This window comes from Pinus tabuliformis, chromosome 2_2, assembly GCF_031772625.1.
Source record: "Pinus tabuliformis cultivar Carrire ecotype Pingquan chromosome 2_2, CPIR1, whole genome shotgun sequence".
Lineage (NCBI taxonomy): Eukaryota > Viridiplantae > Streptophyta > Pinopsida > Pinales > Pinaceae > Pinus > Pinus tabuliformis.
This window is the reverse complement of record NC_142300.1, coordinates 69,516,395-69,532,757: the sequence shown is the minus strand read 5'-3', so window position 1 is coordinate 69,532,757 and position 16,363 is coordinate 69,516,395. Positions and strand designations below refer to the sequence as shown.

The window sequence follows — 16,363 nt, the reverse complement described above, 5'->3', positions numbered from 1 at the left end:
TTCATCAAGTATTTGTGATTGACTTGCTGATTCAGTGTCAATATTTAATCCTGCAAACTCTTGTTGTGAGGTTAGAAAATTGTTTATTTGCATATCATTCTCAAATACTTGCCATTCTTTGACATTGTTTGGAATAGAGGGTCTGTATCTGACCTCGGCTGTGAAACAGTTATTGGGTTCTAGTGGGAATTTGAAGGTGCTGGCAAATGTTGCCAAACTGTGTGCGTGGAGATTGTGGCCCCTTGAAATTTTTGTGATAAAGAACTCAGAGAAAGTCTCCAATATTTCAATTACAGCAGACCTGTAAGATCTCAACCTTTTGTCATTGGTGACAAAACTTCCTTTCACTTGTTGAATTACTAGATCAGAATCTCCCATGATGGAGAGCCTAGGAGCTTGTAATGACTTTGCTAGTTTGAGACCTAGTAACAGAGCTTCATATTCTGCCATGTTATTAGTGCATCTAAAATTTAATCTATAAGCCCTGCCTTCTGCATGGTCTTTCCCTTTGTTATGTATCCAAACTCCAGCTCCTGCCCCTAACTTGTTAACTGAGCCATCAAATTCTAGGACCCACAGGATATCTTGTTGAAAAGGAGGTTTAAAAATCTGTTCATGGGATGGCCATGTAAGCAGGAGTTGGGGTTTCTTTTCCCGCTTGTTTTCTAGGACAGTTTCATCACTTGTTTGACAATCTTTGACAACTAGAGGAGGGATAATGTCTATTGTTGGACTGATTGATGTTTTATGGGTGCTACTTGCTTGATTAATGTTTTGTTCTTGCAAGAGTTTCTTAGTTCCAATATCATTGTTTGAGAGGCTTGCACTGTCATTGAAGAGAATGAAGGAGTCTATGTCTGAATGGACAGCATATATTGGAAAATTTTGAGGCTTTTCTTCACTGCTGACCATGTACTTCATGAGTGTCTCCCTGTAAAGTCTTTTTGGTTGCCCAAAGACAGAGATGGTGGCATATGACATATCTAATTGCAAGGAGCCTTGGAGTTTGGCTCCCCATGATCTTGATAACAGCATCCCATATTTAGGTGGGATATCAGCGACTACAACATCCATTAGAATGGTTTTGTTGGGATATTGAACCAGAGACACACATAAATCTTTTATTAGGCCTAAACATTTGACTTGGCTAGAATCAAAGGAAAACAGGTCTTTGTATGGTCTTGTTATATCCAAGTTCAATCTTTCCATGACTGCTTTTGGCATAAGGTTGTGAGAGGCGCCTGAGTCGAACATTGCATTATGCAGTATTTTATCATGAACATGCAGGCTGACATAAAAAGGTAATATCCCTGTGACTACTGTTTTTCCATCTACCTCTGGGCCAAACAGTAATTCCGGAGTGTCATCTAGCACATTTACATCATCTTTGCTATTAGTGAGTTGAAGGGATTTCTTGATCTGTTGCTTGTATATGTCATGCTTGGCTAGCTCTGAGAGGGGAATTGCTAATTTTAGCTTACCAATCTCTGTGCCTAGGTCAAAAGGTTTGTCAGCTTGGGCTTTGGAGTCACGGATAGCAGTCCTTTCTTTGTTCATTAAATCTTCTTGTTGGATTTCATCTTGACTTCGAGACCTGCCCTTTTCACCCATGTTTTGAGGGGTAGTATTTAAATCAGGGTGAGAGGACGAAGTTGCCATGGGCTATTGTAGTGGTGACAGTAGTTCAGTAACCTCTTCAACCACTACTTCTTTTGTAGGCAAGTTTGTTTTGTCATTAGGTTCTGTGACTGTGGTTTCTTTAGACTGCTGTTTATCTTTTATCTTTTCAGGTTGATTTACATTTACAGTCCTACTCCTTAGTTTGTACTGTTTATGGACTTCATAGACAGCAGTATCATATCCCTGTTTAAAATCAAAAGATTCTCCTGACTTGGTTTGGAATGTTTTGATTTCATCCTCCTCATGGTCCTCTTGTGTTAAGAAAACATGGCTTTTACCATCCAGACCCATTAAGTTAATCTCCGGATCTTCGTTAAGTTCATTAGATGTGGAAGTTTCTGCATAATTTTCTTGAAAAGGGGGTCTAATGTCTTGGTCAGCACTTGTCTTTCCTATGTTTGGGTTCTGAGTTCTCCTAAAATTCGGATTTCTAGGAGGGTTGCTTTGTGATGCTTCCCATGATGACTTTCTCTCAACTGATTCCACTCTTTCACCCAATCTCTTCATGCTATTTAGTATTGCATCTAACTTCTGATCAAAGCCCGAGGGTTCTTCTTTGAAGGTAGTCCTTTTCTCCAACTTTGCCCTGTTTCTTTTGGCAATTAGGTTAGCCTCTACTGTGACAGCAAACTCTTTGAGCTTCTGCAAGGGTTGGAGGATCTCTTTCTTTCAACTGATAGGCCATATCAGGGTCAAAACCGTCAGGGAATTTATATAGGGCTAAATCAGGAGGGGGCCTTAAGTTCTGTGGAATAGCATTATATACATTGTTAAACCTAGCACAATATTCCAAAACTGTCTCCTGAGGACCTCTCTTAATAGTGTCATATTCACCAAGTACGTGGAGAGGATCTTTCTTCTTCTCCCATCTCTCAGTAAAAGCTTCGTAAAGCTGATCAGGTGTTGTAATGGAGTTTGCATTGAGGGATCTGAACCAAGTTCTAACATCCCCAGTTAAACTTTGAACAAAGATTCTCATTCTGACAGTGTCATCATCTATTTCATAGGTCTCAAAGTGGTCTTGCATCTTCTTGGCATGCTGGATAGCTGTTAGAGAGCCATTTGAGTCAAAATATGAGATTTTACTTTGATAATCTTGAGGTAAAGCTGCAGCATTAGCTGGTATCTGCAGAGGTGCATACCTGTTGGCCATGTTTATGGGATTTATAGGGTTGACAGGAATAAATGGGACAACAGGGATTACTGGTGTAACAGGGTTAATGGGATGGGTAACTAATGGGAGAGTGGTTGAAAGAGTATGTGCAGTGGGTGAAAATGTGAGAGGAGGACTTTGAGGTGTTGATGATGAACTAGGGGAACTAGGGGTGGACCGGAAAAGAACTTTGCAGGGAGTGGGAATGAGGATAGGTTGATCTGAACTTATATCTGAATCAGCAGGCTTCTCCTGCTTTTGCTGTCTCCTAATGTTTTTTGGAATGGTATTTGGATTATCAACAATGATGGGTGGATTAGGGTCAGGATTTGCCCTAGTGTGCCGAGGATTTTTCTTAGGAGCCAGTTTCCAACTATTTTTTCAGGAATTTTATAGGAAGTTTTTTATGTATACAAGGACTGGATAAAGATTTTGAAATGGCTATATATGTTTCAAAGTTAAGATGAAGATTCCCTATCTAGCTCTTCCCTAAAGCTGTGACTGTGGTACAGAAACAATTCTAAGGCCTCTTGGCTGGTTTCGGGCTTGATGATGGCTTTGGAAGATAGATAGTAATAACAAAATCTAAAGATCCCCAGTGGAGTCGCCAATTATGTTAACACCCAGGTTGTTCCCTATGACTCCCAAGGGAATACGGCCGGGGTAACCACTAACCAATCTTTGGGTTACAGTTCCTAGCCTAACTGCAACCAGAGAGGGCTCTCTCTTTATGATTTGTCTCTGTTATGATGGTGTTTTAGGCTAGCTATGATGCTTAGGTTTTGTTTATGTTTTGGTTGAGGGATCTCTTTCAGGTCTTATGATGTAATGCTTTGATGGTGAGTTTCCATTGGGCAATGGAGTCTAGATGCTGTGAGATGATCTTAAATGTTGAGTACTGTTCTAACTGCAAGGCCTGTTGTGTATTTAACAGACAAGTTTAGACTTAAGTGATGATATATGTCAACCAGCAGAAATCTGTTAAGAATTTTCTGTTATGTTGGTGAAATGAAAATGAACGCAGAGCACAGGAGCAAAGTATGAATTCCTGTGTCAGTGGCCAATATGAAAGATGTATTCTGAAAGTGCAGCAGCTTAAGAATCACACTTTATATAGATTACACCTGAAGAAAACATTTATAAACAACACAGACTGAACTCAGGGTGCTCAGTGAGCAAATCCTGGGAGTTATTCTTTTTCTCTGTTGCTTAATATTGGAAATCAGATAGCGTATATGGATTTATAACAAAACAAACTAAACATGGAGAAAGTTACAGAGACTTATTGCATGGTAAGATACGCAGGGATCCAGCAGTCATGAACAGGAACAGAACATCTTCAACACATCAAGCATCCACGAAATTCCATTGCTTCCTTTATTAACTTTCAGAAAACAATTACAGCATAAGAGACTCTTCAGGAGAAATTCACAACAACCCTTGCAATCTTGTGCCAAGGGGACTTTATAGAAATGCGTATACAAAATATCTCAGGCATTGAGTCATCTGAGAGAGAGAAAATATCTTCAGTAGTGTTCAGAAAGTAGGCAAGAAGTTATTACAATGTTAAATGCAGCGTAAATGCCCTTTATGTCTGTCAGAGGATTGTCTTGACTTTTAAGAGCCACTAAGTCGGTTGCATTACTCTGTATTAATTCTGGAGATACGCATTTACTTTTGGCTGCGCAGTGCATTCTCGGGTTTGCCAGCTGTGGTTCCCTTTTCTGCTTTGTTGGCCGCTACATCCGCTGAGTTGGCTCAGCTTTGATTTTATGATGCCTGCTGACTTTGTTGACTGTTCTTTTCATCAAAATTTGTAGAAAAAACAGAAGTTGGTGAATGACTTACTGTTTACAAAATTCTCTGGATTGCATCTGTCCACCATTCCTGTGTAGGGAGCTGGTGCCTGAGGATGGCCTCCATTGTCTCTTCAGCTTCTGTGTATTTGAAAAAAGTTGGGGCTACATCAAACAAGTGATTAATTTCATTCATTATAAAAAGTAGATTTTCTATCTTACTATAGAAAATTTGTCCTGTAATAGGCCCTGTGTCTTCTGAAGTGCTGGCCTTCTCATTGACCTGTGCTGAGGCAAAAACATTTACTCTTTTAGCATACTGTTCATGGGTGAATAATTTCCCTCCGCTGTTCAGTAAGCTAGGGAGTCCTCTACTCTGCAACACCTGAAACTTCTCCATGAACTTATTTACCTCTGTCTGCATATCCTGGGTTCTCCTGTCCAATGTCTGCACTAGACTTCTAAGAGTAAGAACCCTCTTGATCATTTGAATAGTCTCAGTTCTATTTGTGATTCCAATGGTGGCTAACTGAGAACTTGTTTTGTGGTTAAGCACATTGATCATTCTTGTAGCAACTTCAGGCATATTTCCTAATAAGGCCCTTGATGTTCGGATTTCCTTCTGTGCCTTTGGGATGAGCTCTAGTTGCTCATGGATTGTCTCGATATATGGCCATTGGTTGTTGATGGATTTACCAATATTGGACCATATCATTGCTCTGATCTCAGATATGATTTTATCTAGCTTGAGCTCATTCTCAAGCTCCTTGATCCTGTCTTTAAGAGCTTTGATTTCCTTGGCCTTTTCTCCCACTTCTCTCTTTGTCTTATCATGCCTTTCATTTACCTTGGCCAACCTTTCCTTAGTTTCATTCAGCTCTGTCATCTGGGCTTCCAAAATTTGTATTTCATTCTTTAACTTCTGCATATCTAGGCTCTGATCTGTGCTGATGGGTGCTGCTGAAGTAGATGTGGCTGTTTGTTCAGCCTGCTGAGGTGGAGGCACAGTAGTAGGAACAGTCTCCTCAAGATTGATGACTTGAGGAGAGGGCTGAGATGTCTGCCCTTCTTGTGCTTGTTTTAATGATGCTTGTAGAGGTGCTTGTGTAGCTTCATATTGCCCCAATTTTTCTTGTGCCTTCACAAGTTCTTTGTAAATGGAAACTAGTAGGGCAGTAGAATCCTGCTCATACCTTTGCTTTGCTACCTCATCAGTCTGTGGATGGATAGTGGCTGGAATTTTGATCTTCTTTCTTAGTGCAGCCATGTCAGCATCTCTAAGTTTCAGGATCTCTTGTATCCCTTTGATGTCATTGGGATTGTGCCCAATTTCTACAATGATTTCCTCCAGGGCTCTTATCCTGTTGTCTTTGGCCTGAGAAGAGGCCCTCTCCAGTTCTAGCTGGGAAGCTGTGGCATTCAGACTGCTGGTTAGTTTGTAATTATCCAAAGTCTTGTCGGCCAATGAAGCATACACCATTTCGCCAGTTTGCTTATGCAACTCAATTTTGTCCATAGGGTGTATATCTTTGGCAAGGACCTCTAGGTTGGTCCTAAGATAGTCAGCAGTGGATTGTGGCCGGAGTGCTGTAGGCATAAAGTGACTCATTGTCAATTTGCCTTCACTTACATCAAAAGCAGACATAAGTCTCTGCTGATTGGAAGGAGCCATGTTTAGCAGGTGATTGTACAATTGTACCTTGATAGGATCACTTCTCCTCTTAATGTCTATAAACTGCTGCTTGATGCTTACTTGTCCTTCTTTATGCTGGCTGGAGGAGCTGACCTCCCCTCCCATGGTCCTGTCTTGTTCCTGCTGGAAGGAACTTGCTGAAGTTTCTCTGCTGGGTGGGCCCATGCCCAATGCCTCTCTTATTGCTATATCATCCTCTGGAAAATCATTGAGTCTCTGCCTTTTCTCTCCTTGGTCTATCGAGGATGTCAGGGGAGTCTCTCTGTCCCTTTTTCTAAAGACAAATGTATCCTTCTTTTGAGGAGTTTGGAGGACCGAGGCATCAAATGTAGTGTCTTGTCTTGTAGGCACCGTTCTTTCAGTGGTCTGAGGAGTCTCCACTGTTTTCTTTTGCTGGGCAGACTGCTCCTGCCCTTGTTCTTCTTGATGTTGTTGATCTTGCTGTTCTGATTCTTCTTGCTGCCCTTGCTGCAGCCCTTCTGCTTGCTGCTGTTGGTTTTGTTGCTGTTCCTGCTGTTCCTGCTCTTCCTGCTCCATCTCTTTGCCTTTTTATGCGATGTTTTCACCAGTTCTTGTAGCTTGATGTTGGGCAGTTGAGGAGGACACTGCTGCTCCAGTTTGTGTGCTTGGCAGTGAGGTGACCTGTGAATAAAACTCAAGGTCAGCCATCTTCTTGAGGTTTCTTAGAGCTCTTTGATTAAGCTCTTCTTGGGTCACATCTTCTTCTAAAGTTCCTCTTCTCCACTTGCTTTGGTTGGCATATTTTTCTAAGTTAGGAAGGCTATAATGACCATAAGCAGATAATTTGTATTTGAGCCTCCTCATTGTAATGAAGTTGTTGGGGTCATAGGGTTTCCATATGAAGCTGTATTTGAGACCCAGGCACCCAAGTATTCTATCTGCCTCTCTCCACCCTTCATCCCTCTCATTGAGAAGTAAATGGCCAAGTTGATTTCTGATTTTTAACTGTGCCTTCTTACCTTTTCCTGAAAAGTGGAGCATATCCACATAACCAAACTGCCTGAAGTATTCCAAGGCAAGTAGCCTCATAGGCACAAATCTAGGTAGTTTAAATGGGGGCAACTCACACCCATATAGTCTGATAACGGTGTGGTGTTGGTAGAAATACCAATCCCCAATACTGTATGCTTTTGATAAATGCAGGAGTCTTTGCATTTCGTCTGTCAATCTGGGAGGAGGTGAACCCAACAGTAGAGTCAAGGCTGGATGGATGAAAAGATCAATAAACTCGTAGTAGGTGTATGGAGAGCAGCTTACTATGTGAAAAACGGATGTCCAATACACTACTGATCTCAGATTGCCCTGTGCATCTACTCTCTTCTTTGGGAAGGAGAACTTATCATGCTGGAAGTATAGGAGCAGATGATATAGGTACGAGGTGTATCTAAATACCCTTTCTCTTGATAAATTCATCAATTGATCATGCATCTTATTTGATATGTATGTGGCATAATCATAGTGGATTGGCTTCTTTCCTGGGGAAAACATAAGCATCATTTGTATAACTGTTTCATCCACATGTTCTATTGAATCATATCCCAGGATGGGACTGATCATGTCAACCAGGTCTAGGCCCAATTGGTTGAGGTAAACACAGTTGATAGGAGGAATTTGTAGAGTGTCAGCCTTGATGAACAGCTGGTTGATCTTAGTAATTTGGGCCTCTGTGGTTCTGGCTCCCTGTACTATTAAATCAGCTAATGACAGAGGGACCAACTTTTGATCTGTCTGGAACTGCAACATCTCCCTGATGGCTTCAGGGGTAATGAGGAATAGAATTGAGCCTGAAGAGTCCAGCACTGCCCTCTGGGATGCATCATAGTGGTCAGCAACTAAGTGTACAAGCTCAGGGAATTGATTAACCTGAGGAAGCTTGAATATTGGGAGGAATGAATCCCAAATACCCAGGATGTCTGTCCCCCTCTCATGTTTGATCTTTATTTCATTTAGGATTTGCAAATGAAACCTGCTTCTGCTCAACATCTCCTCTGATATCTTGTAGTCCAAGTCTGCTAATGCTCTGGTGTCCAATGTTCTATTAGGGACATTCAGGGGAGCCACATTGAGGGCTATAGGAGCTACAGGGGGGTCCATGGCTCTTCTTTAGGATTTCTGCTTGCTCAAGGACTGTGTTACTATGCAGAGTAACACCAACAAGGTTTCTTTGCAGAGAATGTTGGTTTTGTAAGTGAAAGGTGGAAGTAAGGCTGCAGCAGTTGAAATACTGCCTCTGTGTGATTAGGTGGGTGGCGGAAATGTTCAGAGGATACTCTTTTGTGGTGTATTTATCTCCTGCCGGTGACGGGTTCACGATTGCGCGAACCAGTGACAGTTTTTCTTTCGAATTACCGACAATTGGTTCGACAGAAGCTTAGTGATGGCTCTGGTTAAGTTTAAATGTCAATTTGGTGGCATTTAACGATGAATTTGGAGTCTTAAGGTCTGTTACTCATTGACATGCGAAATGCAGCGAAAATGGAGTTTCAGAGCTCAAATGAGGAATACCTGTAAATTTGGACCGGTCAGAGCTTGTTGGCGCTGAAGAAATGGACGTTCTGGTGGTCAGGAAACACTTTTCCGCGGCCGGTGCAGGTTTAGACGTAGTTTTGCATGCAGAATAAAACGACGACGAACGCACAAAAATGGCAAAAAAAACACGAATTTTTGGCTAAAATAGACCTTTTGGTGCTTTTGGCGCGAATCCGTGCTGACGTCAGCATGACGTCATTGGTGGGGTCAAGGTCGGATGACGTCATCGGGTGACGTGGCGGGGTCTGGTTGGTCCACAGGGGCAGTGAGATGGCAGGACAGGTGGACCAATGGCAGGGCAAGGGAATGACGAGACAGCGTACCTGGGTGACGGAGCGCTGACATGTTGCTGACGCGGCGAGGACGTAAGCGAGCGGGATGAGGAAACCGGAAACCAGCAGTGGTTTCGTATCGCACCGCTTCCGGTACGGGGGCGGTATTTGCAGTTGTACCTCCGACGCATTGTGGTGAGGGCGTGTGGCAGCGGAGTGACGTACTCAAAATACGGACGTCGGGAGATAAGTTTCGGGCAACGGATGAGCTCTGACGTCATGGTGACCGTTAGATCTGCAGAGGTTAATCGGACGGTGGTCGGATGACTGACGTGACAGGGGGATAGTACACATAACTGTCGGACGTCGGAAGGACTCCGACGCATTGAGGGCCGTCGGATCTGGAGGGCCTGATCTAACGGTCATCGGGGAGGTGACATGGGCAGTGTATACGGAATCGGGCGGAGGCATATAAACATGTTTTGAACGAATTTCCAATGTATTTCAAAAAAACAATTTGCACGCGCTAACCTTCGCTTGGGAGCAGAAAGTGGGTTTTTCATAATTTTTGCTCTTTGAAGCGGGTGAAGGTGGGAATTTAGGCTTTTTAGGGGTTTTTTATGTGCAAAGGGGGCGAAATAGAGGAATCAGCTCATGAAGGGGAAGGGGTAGTTGGCATAGGTTCATCAACATGACCTGGTGTCATTTGATCCCTGACTCGAGACTTTATTGGCTATAATGCCAAGGGGGTGGGTATTTATAAGATTTTGGGATTTATACACCTTGGTGTTAGTAATATTAGGGAAAAAGGCGATATAAGGGATTTATATAGTAGGGTTAGTGTTAGTATGGAGGAGGGGGTAAGTGGAGGGAGAAACCATTAAGTTTATATGAAACAAACTTGGTTTTAAGAGTAGATCAAAATGAAAAGATCTTTAGACAAGAAATGTGGCTTCTTAAAGATTAAGAACCACCATGAAACCTTAGTCTTTTCCATGAATCTAAGCTGATGGGGGAATGTTAGAAATGAAATTGGAGGGGAATGAGGGAAATTAGTCATGCTTCCTGCTGTAATCTTTTGCTTTGCTGCCCACCATCACCATTCTTGCAATGATAGGGATAACCTTTCTGCAACCCCAACTACCTACCCAACTACCTGCCTAGCATTTTTTCTTCTTGGAGGGTGCATTTGGACTTGCAGACCCTTACTTGCCTTTTCTTTTCTTTGGCTTTTTCTTTTGCTTTCTCTATCTACTTCTACCCTTATCTCTTCCAAGGTCCCAGATTAGGCTGTTGGGAGCCTTTTCTTCTCTACCTAAACTAGTTGTCTGCCAAGATTAAGCAGTTTGGACAGACTTCTTTCTCTAGTCTATAGCAGAAAATTGAAAACATGGCATGACCCAGATTAAACTGTTGGATCATCCATCAAAATTGAAATAAGGTCATCAACATTGAAACATTTTACACACCTCTTGCTCTCTAGGAAATATGGGATCTTTGTGATATCAAAGCAGAGCATATTTGGACTTTCTCTTGCCAATCATGAAATATGAAACCTATTGGTATAGGTATCCAACACTCTCAAGTGCACCTATTATGGGAATCCATAATAAACCCACAAAATTATTGTATAGGTAGTTTTATAACTTCAACTTGGACTTTGAATCAACCACCTATCAACCAAGGTTTCAACTTGAACCAATTTGATTACAATGTCTAGCTAAAGACATTGTTTAAAGGGCCCATTACATCGATTTTACTTTGCCTATTTACCAAAATCTAGTGTTGGCCCTAATTTGTTTTTGACATCTAAGTAGGTCGACTCTACATAATATGTGTTCATGATTTTTGAAGAAAAAAGGAAGTTGTCCTAGTATGTTTTAAGGATACAACTATAAGTAAGAGGTCAACAAGGGTTTGAGAGTGAAATATCAATTTTCCTAGATCCAAGGCTTGATCAATGCAGGAAGAAGTTTTTTTCTTCAGCACTTGACATATGTTTTAGTTATGTTTTGAATGCCAATGATGAGAGAGTTTTGACACATGTTTCATGACATTTTGTGCACAAATTTTCCCAACACCATTAACACTATTATTTCATATATGGAATACTTTTTATAGAAGAGTATTTATTTGGAACATAGTTAGAATTATAACAAGTGAGGGTTGAAGAAATTATTTCAATGACTCATAGACTCGATCGGTTTGGGAAAATTTGGCACCAAACTGACCCAAACCAGCCCCTTAAGCCAACTTAAACACCAAGTTGACTCAATCACCTATCAATTCAACATATTTAACCTGTTCCAAGTCAATCCAGTGGGAGTTTTAAAACTATTATTGCATCTAAGCATATTGATTTCTTCCAATCAATCCAATTTCACTAGAAGAAAAGTTCATTTTTGTATCTGCATCTACATCTTGTTCAAATTTTACCCGCATGTTGATATATGTTTGAACTTCCTTAGCCTCCATGATATCATCACAAAGAAACTGAATTTTTTTTAGGTTTGTGGAAGGTAATATGGTATAGTACTCGCAATTCAAAAGTTTCAAATCCAAAACGTTTTGTCCCAACCAACTTCTGAGACCCTGAACCAAAACATATTCTATTAAAAAAAATGGCCATGTTACTGTCTCTAGGAAATTCCAATCAAGTTACCTTCAAAAATATATTGGAAAAAATAAAGTTTTTATCAAAGACTAGTTACTAAGTATATGCCCTTAGCAGTCACTTGAACCATGTGTATAAAGGTAGAAACTTGTTCAAAAAAACATGCTTTAATGGAAACCTACATAAAATATTACCAAAAGCAAAAACTTAAAAAATATGTTTAGCAGGAAAAACCTATATATTTCAAACATGGAGGAAATTTGAAAAGGAAAAGCTATATCAAAATCCCAATTTCAAGAATTAAGTAAAATGGATCCCAAGACAATTGATGATGGACTTGAAGTTTAGGGTATGTTTATGTGGTTCACCATCCTCAAATATTGGTGACTACTACATCCATGGAATATTTGTACTAGGTAGGTCTACACAAAGGAATCACTTCATGTCGGCTCAACCACAGAGCTTGACCCCGAGATTGTCAAGATAATTGAACCTGTAACCTCTCAATAGTATAAGTGCTTTACTGACAAGGACTTGACCAATTGAGCTAACCCTTGGGGCTAAGTTCAAGGTATGTTTATTTCTATCTTTTGTCTTTTGACTTTGGTTCTCACTTAGGGTGGGCATGGGTAGTGTGGTCAAAATGAGTTGCAAAATCATAAACAAATGTTGAACGAGGGTTAACCACAATCAAGACCTGTTTCCTTCATTTTTTTTAATATATTGAAGATTTAGATGAATATCTAGTTTTGGAATGACATATATAAATTCAAGTAATTGGAAAGATAGTGAAGAGTAAATATTGAAAGCCAAAAATAAAATATACCTAAGACATTTTGATGCCTCTCATTGCTCTTCTTCAGATAAAAGTGTTTATGCATTTACAAAGGTCAAGGTTGACCATGGAGGAACCTCTGAGTATATGTCAATGGTGAAACCTTAACTCGTTGGTGTGATGATGTCATATCAAATACACATATGCTTACAAATATGCCTTGCTAAATATTATTATCGATTTAAAAAAAAAACCACCTTGAACATGATGATGGTGGGTTCAGCAAGCCAGAATAAAAAACAATGAATTCACCTCTTCACGATAGAGAAAAATATGGTTACTTACCAGACAAAGTGGGTTGGCATCCACCCAGATTCATAGAAACTCCTCTTGAAAATCGAGGAGAAAATTGTGAAGTACAGGGATGAAAGTGAGAGGCTTGATCAATGTGTTCGACTTTATGATACTTCAGCCCTAAATGAAGGTTTTGAGCTTGATGTTGCTCGTATATTGTAGGAAATTGGAGCAAACAACATTGTTATAGACAGAGAGTTAGTGTTACTTCATAAGCTTATGAATATTGCAAAGAGTGTGCTAAGGAATTTTGAAGTTGCAGTTCTCTCTTTTATGATACTATGACCTAGGTTCATTCGTCTAGTAGTATTATCTGGTGCCACCATCTTCAACAAAACCATCTTCAAGGGTCAACAATCCTCCAAATTTAGTAGCCTCCCAGTTGCCTATCTCCTCCACATCTATGAGGGATTTCTATAGTGGTATACAACACAAACCCTCTCCATTTTTACAATAGATAGTGTTAAGATTTGAGAGACAGCTTGGGAGTGTCGATAATGGATTGAGGAATTAGAGTGGTTTCTTCTCTCCAATAGTGATGCAAATGGGAGTTCTAGTTTAGATTTGAGATTATTGTAGTCTTTACCCTTAGTAATATCTAATGTCCATGATTCATTTATATATATTGCTAATTAGGTTGAGACATTTCATCAAAGAATAATATCAATGCATCTTGAATATCTTGTTGATCAACATCATAGGGGGGATGAGAACAACCCTTTCCTTGACGCAGACAGGTGGAATTAGCAAATATAGAAGTTGCATCCAAAAGAGTTCATCTGGCAGTGCATGCATCTACATTTTCACAAAATTCGACTCATGTTGTTGACTTGTTTTCTAGTTCAGCAACACCTACCTCTTCTTTGTTAGGAATCTCTAGGGGATTTTACTACTGCTTCGTCCAGGTCAAGGTTTTCCATGTTTAGTGCTCTAGCATCATCTTCAAGTTCTTCATATTTTCTCTTTTCCACACCAGCAACCTCGACGCCTAGTTCTATTTTTTGGTCTTTTGGGGTCTTACAAACACCCTCTATGTTTGGGACTTCACAAACAACACCATGAATGTTTGGGGAAAACACATATTCTTCTCTTTTTCCTTCATCCACAATAGCTACAAGTTCCTCATCAATGTTTTCATCTTCAACTTTTGGCACAGGTGTTGGAACTACTTCAGGTTCAAGTTTTGGAGCTACTACTCATCCCAAAAGAAGATCTGGGAGAGGTCATGGATGCTAGGGTCATGACCTTTGGAGAAAATCTCACCATATAAAACTTTGAATCCCAAACCTCATACAACATGACGCTAAATGTTGGATAGTTTAGATTTGAGTGAATTCTTTCAAGGATGAGGTACAGGACAAAATTCGAACTAAATTAAATGGCACGTATATGAATAAAGAATCATGATTGATATTAAATTCCATTATAGGAAGTATGTAAGAGGAATTATACATTCCATGACTTTCCATGGATGATGGAGTCTATGTAGCAGCGAATGGAGCCTGGCATTGGAATTGAGAGATTGTGCATCTATATTGAAGATGTGTTTGAGAACTTTTGATAATTTTTTTGGGTAAAGCTTCAGTTTTACATAGGAATTAATCCAGCCACCCACAAAAACAAAAGAATCTCATAATTTTTTTCCACCTATCACCATAATTCAAACCCTACGCTATTAGAATACTTCTTCCTTCCTTTTTCATTCATTTTCATTAATTAACGAGGATATCGCTTAATTCTAATCCTAAATTTTACTGTGCACCTTCCCCCTTTTACTTGCAAATAAAATGGTGGGAATTTGGAATGTGAGCCACCATTAAATGTGGTTTTTTTCTAATTGTGATATATTGGATAATAGATGAGGTGACGTTTTTTTTAATCAAAAAATTATTTAAATATAAAATGGAAATTTTGTTTAAGTTTATTTTACATAGTAGGAAAATCTAATAAAAAATATTAAGTTTATTTTGGGAGATTAAAAGGGAAGATGTTATTCTCCTCACTCATATTAAATTATTGTTTATAATGAATTAGTTCTTCATGAATTTATTGTTGATTATAGCTTTTTGTGAATCAATTATCGATTGAGGTTGGAAAGGTACCAATGATCTCATTCTCACCTTTGGATTGGAGGGTGATACAAATAGTTACATGATTGATAATGAAGATGACGAGAGGAACTCATATCCATCTCAACTCAATGGCACATACCTCAAACCCTTGTAGGGTTTCACAGATAGATTGCACAAGGCTTCTCGATTGTGAAGAAATGCAAGGAATTCATTGAGTTAAAGGGATAAGTAGAGGCATGAAACCTCTAAATATCACTTGGATTCTTGTTATGTGTTTTCTATGACCAAGCTCAAAGGATTTCTCTCATGTTCTATGTGATTTTCATAGTAGTCCAACCTCGTAGACCTACTTCAAGGGAACATTAACCTACACAACTTAACAACCTCCCAATGATGGTAATGGGCATGTGTATTTTGATGATGGTGGTGTCCATGTGTTTTCTGTTGATGGTGATAGAGCTTTGTATCCTATTGAGGGTGACGGGCATGTGTCTTACATTGATGGCAACATGCATGTGTATTGTGTTGATGGTAGTGACCTTATGTCTTTTATTGATATTACATTGAGTTATATGTTGATAGTGGTGAGCTCTTCCTATGGACTTGGATATTTTTCTCATAGTGGTTCCTAGTGGCTTTACTTTCATTAAAATCTAGCTTGTTGTACACAATTAAAATGACTAACATAAACAATTTATTTGTATTATTGTAATACTTGTTAGGTAGTCATTTTTTTGTTCCTAGACTAAATTAGTTATTTTTAGTTGTCTTAATTATTATCTAATCATATATTATAACCCAAGACTAAATTTTTTGTTTATGTTAGTCATTTTTAGTTGGGTCACTTAAGATTGTTCATTTTTGGTAGTATTTCACTTGGAAAAGCTATGGTGACTAACTTTTTGAGTCACCTAGTCACTAATTTCTCATTTTCTACTAGTGACATTCTGAAAGAGGAACAAGATGCAGATATTTTGATAAAGGCCTTATCAAGAAAAAAATTTGAGTTCCATAGGATCAGGATTGGGGCATCTGATAATCACTTTATTGCTGAGAGCGAGCATTGAAAATGTAGCAAGAAAATTAGTTTTGACTTTGCCTTGGTCAAACTAGATTAAAATTCGAATTTCAATTTCAATAGAATAATTGGAGGTACTTAAATGAGGTAACATGGCTCTTGTCACATAGTTAACTTAGTAAATTTGAGTTGGAGACACTTGAGTTCAGTTCTACGTGATTGATTGCTCATTTTTAGCAATATATTTAGGTTAATTTGAGTTATTGTCAGTTTAACTATTTATAACTGTCAGAAGAACTAGTGGAGGTCGAGTTGTGGGTGTGTAACATTTTCCACACTGAGTGAACAACCAGATAATTGATTAATCAGCTCAAAATAATTTTTGC

At 39.4% G+C, this 16,363-nt stretch overlaps 1 pseudogene; it reads left to right on the top strand.

Moving 5' to 3' along the window:
• Nucleotides 1-12,797: 12,797 nt before the first annotated feature.
• LOC149191490 (nuclear pore complex protein NUP58 pseudogene) lies at nt 12,798-14,123 on the top strand (annotated as a pseudogene).
• Nucleotides 14,124-16,363: the final 2,240 nt, after the last annotated feature.